This window comes from Adiantum capillus-veneris, chromosome 14 (assembly GCF_014529385.1).
Source record: "Adiantum capillus-veneris isolate H3 chromosome 14, ASM1452938v2, whole genome shotgun sequence".
NCBI classification, from domain to species: Eukaryota; Viridiplantae; Streptophyta; class Polypodiopsida; order Polypodiales; family Pteridaceae; genus Adiantum; species Adiantum capillus-veneris.
In genome coordinates this window covers 30,133,273-30,140,892 of record NC_140944.1, presented here as the reverse complement: position 1 = coordinate 30,140,892, position 7,620 = coordinate 30,133,273, and positions in this window count along the sequence as shown.

The following is a 7,620-nucleotide window of genomic DNA, read 5'->3' as shown; positions in this document are numbered from 1 at the left end:
AGGGTAAAGGCCATATAGATTGGGTAAAAATATTGAGTGGTGAGTGTTGTGAGCACTCAAGAAAGAGTCATGAGTGCTAGTGGTGGGTGGTTGTTGGAAAATGCTACCAAATTGAATGGATTCAATGTTGGTCGGCAAATAGGGTTTCAAGAGGGTGTGGCTTCCAAAAATTCATCATTGGTGCTTGACAAAGAGGCCCATTGTGAAACTTCTAGGGTCATCATTTCTTTCACGCTTTCTCTTCTCCATTGAGGCCTTGCCCAAGGTCTCTCTTTACAACTCATGTTTTCCTTGCCCCCACCTTCGATGGACCTATTTGCTTGGCAATGCATGCTCTCAACTGGCAAGCCAAAAGCACTAGAGCATGGAGCTTTCTCTACTGTCCCTGCAAAAACCTTCATGCAATATCCGTTTTGATGGTGTTTCTTTGCATGCAAGAAGCGTGTAATGGCGCTTGCTACCATGGGAGAAAAGGTTTCTCAAAGCAGTGCGTAGATCTGTGGTGGGCGGCCTGGAGTCCTGTAGTTGGCAATGACTCTGCAATGACCTTCCGTTTTGAGGTGTGCCTGCCATGTGTAGGAAACACAAAGCAGATGACTACTTTTTCCCATGTGTGACGAGTTGCATTGTTGTGGTAGAGAGCTAATGGGGCAAGGCAGAACATGAATCGGGCAACGCTGGAGGTGGTGGACAGGACAAAAGGGGTAGGGGCGGGGAGCATGGAGAAAGTGCAAGAGGCGGAGCAGACAGCGAACACCATTGCGTAATGTCGTCAATTGTCTCTAGCGTGAGTGGTAGGGGTAATGGTGCTGTCTCTGGAGCGAGTGTGGACAAAGTGCAAGAGGTGGGGCAGTGTTGGACGGATACGCTGCGACAAACGTCAGCATAGCGAGAACTCACCTAACAACATTTGTCAGCTAAGGACGAAGCTCGACCCGCAGGTGCGTGGAAGCAAGCATAGGGTGTCAATCTACACTCGACCGACTCTCGACTAGTTCCTACAGAGGTCTCTACCCAATGTCTAAGCTACAGCCTTCAGGAGTGCATAAGAAGAGGTTTCCTACAACGCTTCCAAGAGCCGAACACCCATCAAACAGTCTCGTAACGCCACAGAACTTGAAGGAGACCCTACTATCACCAATAGGTCGCTCTCCCTAAGGTTTATGAACCAAAATCCCAACCCAAAACACACGGTGCAAAATCACCAGGATGTCTGGCCAAAATTTGCAGGTCGTCGTTTCCTAAAACTAAAGTGCCTAATGTGTAGCTCTACTCAATGCAAATGCGTGGATATGCTAAAATGCGAAAACGAATAACTTATGCTCACCGAATCACCAGATGAAGCTTGTAGGTCGAGCTCACAAAACCAGACCGTACGCGCACAATGTAGGTATCGGTGCGTAGCTCTCATCGGGGGCAACACGCTGCACTTCTCCGCACTCGATTCCGACCACCGATGCGCGCGTAGTATCAAGATGAAACTCTCACTCTCTCTCTCGTACACAGTACGCTCACTCACAGAGACCAAAACTTTTTAAAATGACAAAGGTCCTTTCATTAAGGTCAAAAAGTGGTATAAATACCTTACAATCTCAAACCCTAATGTTCCAATTTAACCATCTACTCAATCTAAATGTCAAAACTGGGATACAATCTGGAAACTTCTGTAAGCCCCAATATTTACAAAGGTGAAATGTCAGGTTTTCTCAATAAATGAAAATAATAATCCGGCGAGCAGTCATTTTGCATAGGGTGTGTCTAGCTTCTAACACTCCCCCCCTCCTTGTTCATGTCATCCCCGACATGGCTGTTGAGCTGCTTCTTTATCGTAGGCTTTCTCTCATCTTGAGTAGTGACTCATATCTTGCATGCTGAGCTAATAGCGTCGGGCAGAATATGTAAGTGCTAATTGTGAAGAAGCCGGTGTAGAAGGCTTCTTCAAAGGCCTGGAGGTGATATGATGGTAAAAACATAATCCTTTGATACAATGCATGTATCACCTCGTGGGAAGGCTGACCAGACAGATCGTATGCACATCTGTATGTATCTTGAAAGAAGAAGATACTGTCTATCGCCTGGCCTGATTTGAAGGTCTCAAAGACTGCCAAAAGTGTTTTGCAAATCTTTCTCATCATGATGCAAGATAGGTCAGGCGAGCCAGTGAACAATTTGATGGCCCCCGTTAGGGTTTTCACCATGTATTGAACACTTATTCTCTCACCTGCCTTCGAGCCTGGCAGCTTCGGGTAATTTAGCCAAGTATGTTGGCCTCTTTGCAATAGCTCATGGGCCTTCTACGTCCGCATCCTTGGTAGAGGGCAGAAACTTAGGTTATCTCTGATGACTTTAGGTGCCTCTACCAGATGGATTAGATACTGTGGATACTTTGTCAGCCATGCCTTTCTCCACCTGGGTTGAGAGTCGACTATCAACTTTACCCCTTCAAGCTTGGAGATGTCTGCTTTGTACATTGACACTGTTGGCTCCTCTCTGATCCGCTTGTTGATTGTGGCAGCTTCATATTTCAGCAGAGGATATGGGACAGAGGGCTGTATCCATTCACGTCATAGGTTGTTGCATCTATCTTCTGAATTGTCATTGATTTAAAGACCCTCTGCTCACATTCCAAGGCTTCTTTTGCTGTGTCTTGGACTGCTGCTTCTATTGCCTTTTGCAGCTTCTCTTCTTCTTCTTGTGTCAGATCTTGTGGCTCTTGTGAGGGTCCTACAAGGATTTCCTCTTGCATGGTGGTGTCCACTGGATCTGCCACATTCTCTATGTCTATTCCCTCCATGGCTTCTGGCCCGGTGCTAAACTGCTCTTCTGTTTGCTGCTAGCCTCTCAGCTCTTCTATTCTGCTTCAGCTTGTTCTCCCATATTAACAAGGAGGTCGTTTAGATCTGCGTTTATCTTTTTTGCCTCCTCAAGCTTTCTCTTGATGGCTTCTAGCTCATTCTTCATGGCTGTGTTTTCTTCTTCCATGCGGTTTTGCATAACCACTGAGCCCTCAGCCAACATCAGTCTTTGTCGCTTCTCCAGGGTTAACTCCTTTTGGAGCTCTTTCATTTGTTCTTCATAAAGCTCCGTCTCTGAAGTGGTGTGAGTCGAGCTAGCAGCTCTGACTCTGGCAGGAGATGCCCGTAGCCGTTGGATGGTTTGATCTTTGACTTTCATCTGGTCTGTAAGCTCTATTACCTCATCCTGGCTTGCCTCATTCTCTAGTTCCGCCTTTTCCTTGGCATTTCTCAGTGTTTCCACTTCCTTGGATTCTTCAGCAAGTTGTAGGGTTAGGTTGTCCCTTTCCCTCTCTGCATCTGTTAATGCCTTGCTGAGTTTTCTGTATTCTTATTCAGCTCCTTGCAGTCTTTGAGCTGCTGTCTGATTTTCTTGTTCTGTCTCCTGGAATCTTTGCAATGCCGTGGCCAGACTGGCTTGCATCTCTGCTTGTTTCTCTATCTGCTCTTGGCTCTGTCTTTGCAATGTGTTTACTTCGGATTTGCTACAAACTTCATTGGCTTTGAGATTGTCAATCTCACTTTCCGTGGCCAATGATTTTGCCCTGAGCCCGGTTAGCTTGTGCATCACCACGTCCCAGTCATTTGTCGGTGGCTGTAAGTCCACCATATCAGTGGCCATCTCTTTCAGTTCCACTAACCGCAGGCTCTGCATCTGTTCTTTGGGCCTTATGCTTGTCAAGTCAAATGCTACTGTAGCTGCCTCTTCTCTTGAATATCCCGCAGCTAGTAGATCAAGAAATGTGTTAAACTTTCTTTCCTCTGGCTCTGGCTGCTCATCTTTGGGCTGTGTTTCTTCTTTCTGCTCTTCCCCTTTGGTCTTTTCTTGCTTTGATTCTTCTTGTTCATCAGATGTGTCTAGCTCCTCCTTTTGTTGGGTTTGTGGAGGGCTATGAGGAGGTGGTGATGGCGGTGGGCTGGACTCCAGGCTTGACGATGGAGTTGGTGGCTTCTTCTTGAAGTCCCGGTCTGCCTTGATCTTCCGCTCTCTTTCCTGGCCTTTCTGCTCTTCTAACGGTTGCCGTCGTACTTCATCCACTTCTTCTTCTGTAAATGGGATGTTAGGGGATGTTTTCTGCCGTAGCATCCAGGATCTCAATTTTTTTGATGTAATCTTTAAACCTATCTCTGTGCACCCTTCGGGATGACCCCGACATGGCCTCTAGTGAGGGCTTCCGCAGCTCGCTCAAATCTCCTTTCAGTGCTCTCTCGAATCTGAAGCTTTCCATCAATCTTTCAAGCTGCGCCGCTTTTTGTGATTTGGTTTCTTTGATTGGCACTTGTACAATTTCCTTCTTTCCCTTCTTCAACTCTGGCTGCTCCTCTTGCACGGTCTCTAACCGGCGCTTCAATCGTATGGCAACTCTGGGTACTTTGGGCGGTTCCTCTTCTTTATCTTCTTTGAGCCTTAGCCGGTCATTCTGTGATGGAGGGTCAGGCCAGTTTCCCTTGGCGTACAATGCCCTATAAACCACTTTTGTTATCAGTTCACTCGGCACAATGTAGGTGGGGTTCTTGTTGCCCATCTTCACCAGATTGTCATGGATATAGGCAACATAGTTGATCACCTTTGGCTTTCTCTTCTGCATTGCCCAGGTGAAGGTGGTGGCAATGGATCCAGCGGCATTCTATACTTCTGTGGCCGCTTTGTACACATATGGAAGTACTGGTTGTAGAGCTGGCTCATGACCGCTACTTTAGGGTTTGCTATATCTTCAAAGGTGTAGTTGCTCTTCTTTTCAGAGTATACCTTGACTTCATCTCTGCTTTTGGTTACACTATCCCCTTTGTTGGAGAAGTCTAATGTGGCTGCCACTACTCTCTCTGTGATTACAATCACAGTGTCCGGCTTGCCCTGCAGATCAGTGACTCTGGCCACTCCATCTTCTTTGATTGTAGTTACAAATTCCCACACTCTTTTGATGTCGATTCCTGCCAGCAAAGCTTCAAAATAGTTATGGAGATCTATCTTCTCCAGGTACTCTGCCATCTTGCGTCTGACAAACTCATTGAGCTCCCGAGGTAGCATGGGTAGCTCTATTGCATTTCCTTCAGTATCTTTGAACACACCTTGGTAAATCTTCAAGTCGTTGGACTCTAACAAATCCTCCTGAATTTATGTGCTGGTTGGCTTCAGAGTTCCTTCTGGGATGACAAATGGCTCTACTTCTTCCAAGTAATCTTTTATCGTCATTCTCTTCTTCTTTGCAGGTGATTTTGCGACTGCCATGGATCCTGTTGCACTCAGTAGTCCGAAGTAAAGCGTTTTTTTTCAATATTAGCTGAGAAACTGAGTTCTAACTATATAAATGTGACAATAAAATCTAAAAGGAACTTGGAAAACCCTGCATGTGCTCACAGTGGCTTTCTGTCTATTTCATCAGTTTTTGGTGAAACTTGGCATGCTAGTGGCCCTTGACATGTGCAACATGGCTATGTGATTGGAATTGGGTTTGGGCATCAAAAAGTGCATTTTTGGGCAGATTGAGGCTTTAGGCTCACAAATTGGGTAGGATGTCCACAATAGGTGGCAAATGATATTCAAATGGGTTGAAATTTGATATATGAGCTTCTTTGTACCATGGTAATGGCTCCCATGAAGTCATTTTTTGCACAGAAGTCCAAAATCATGCTGGAGACATCCTACATGTAGGATGTCTTTTCCATCAAAATTGCTTGAGATTTGTTCTGTGGGTAGCTCTTGGCATGTGGAACATGGCCCTGCTCTTGGATTTTGATTTGGACAAGAATTGGTGTTGGTAAGACCATGTGTAGTGTTTTTGGGATCAAAAAGTGTATCTTGGAGGTGTTGGGGGCCAAAAGTGATGGGAATGGCTTGAAACTTGATATATGAGCTCTTGAAGGTGATATGAAGAGATCTAGAATTGAAAAACACCATTTGTAGGCCAAAAATGTCATTTAGACATCCTACGCGTAGGATGTCTATTTCATCATTTTTTACATGTGACCACACAGATAGGTTGCCAATGTGCTCACGAATGTATTGTGCAAGTTTCATGTGATTTGGACAAGTTTTGGTAGGTCTATGGCCCATTATTGCCTCTATGCCCTGACTTTGTGTTTTTTTGGTGCACATGAGGTCAATTTTTGCCCAAATGTGATGAGACTTGGTGGAGAGCTTGTACAGGCTATTCAGAAGCTGTGTGTGATGACAGATGTTAGGTTTGCTGCCCAGAAATGGCCTTGAGACATCCTACGCGTAGGATGTCTCCTGATGAAATTCTCATGGTGACTGCTACTAGTGCTTGTCCTTAGTCCCCCTGAGTCCCTTTTAAGCATTATTTCAACAAAAAAAGTCAAATTCATAGTAGAAAACTCCCTGTGTGGATTTCAGAGCCTCCGAGCCGTTTTTTGACTTTTGGAGTGCTTTTCGACGATGAAATTTCTGGATGTTGGTCTCCATAGCTTCCTTATCCCTTGGGGATCCTTGCCATATGGTTTTTGTCGACTTTGGCTTCACCGGAGCTCCATTTGGCAATTTGTCGCTCTAGAAGCACCCGTGGTTGCATTTACATGTCTTCGATGACTTGTGGTGGTCTATCACCATAGGACTTGGTTGTTGATGGTCTATGAAAGCCGCTCGTGAAGTTTGGTGGCAAAAGGACATGTGGTTTGGCTGCGAGATCTATTTGACGCTTTGTGTGTCTGATGCCGTTTTTGAAGTTTAGTGCCGCTTCGGGTCACCGTATGGTCGTGTGGGCTATATAGACTTGTCGAGCATGTCGAGATGCTCCTACCCATGAGTTTTCGTAGCATTTGGGCGCCTTTCCTCCGATTTCTCATTTGGTGGCCTCTTGCGGGGCTTTAGGAATTAGGGTTTTTCCCGATGGTTTTCTACTGCCTTTGGTCATCCAAAAGTGGTCTCCTATACTAGGGTAAGCTGCCGATGAAGTGTCATTTCTTTTGGGTTAGTCGTTAGGTGGTCAGTTCTACTTGTAGGTATCTACTGCTCGCTTTCTGTGTGAACCCTACGCTAGTTTTCGCGACAAAACGACAAACATGCGCGAAAAGCTCAAGGTGGTGAGCCTACCTCTCATGTCTGGAGCCTGTCGGGTAGTCGTGCGCGTCGTAGAAGCTGCTGGAAGTTCCATTCGCTCTAGGTGGCAGAAGCTCTCTCTCAAAAGTCAATAGTGAAAATGAGCTTAAAATGAAGTGAAAATTTCTTATAATGGGGGTCCCCGAACCACTTTCCATGAAATTTGACATGTGCTCCCAACTTCTTGCGAGATGCGGTTTAGGCTCAAAAATTTCTTGATTTGGACTCCATTTGCTCAGTTTCCGAGAAATTTGACGTTTTGGTCAAAATCTGGCCAAAACACGCTTTTCGCTCCAGTTTCATAATTGCACCCCCACTGTACCATAGGTTGTCCTATAGTTACTGATCATCCCCATATTTTTTGTTTTTCATTACGATCGTTTTTCACCTGCTTTTTGTATTTGTGAATTTTTTCTACCGAAAATTAGTAAAATTACAAGGAAAATAGCAAATCAAGCAATTTTTATGGTCGAATTTCTCCGTTTTATCAATATTTTGTCCGAAAAATGGCTATTTTTACTTATATACACACACCTAGGGGCTTGATTT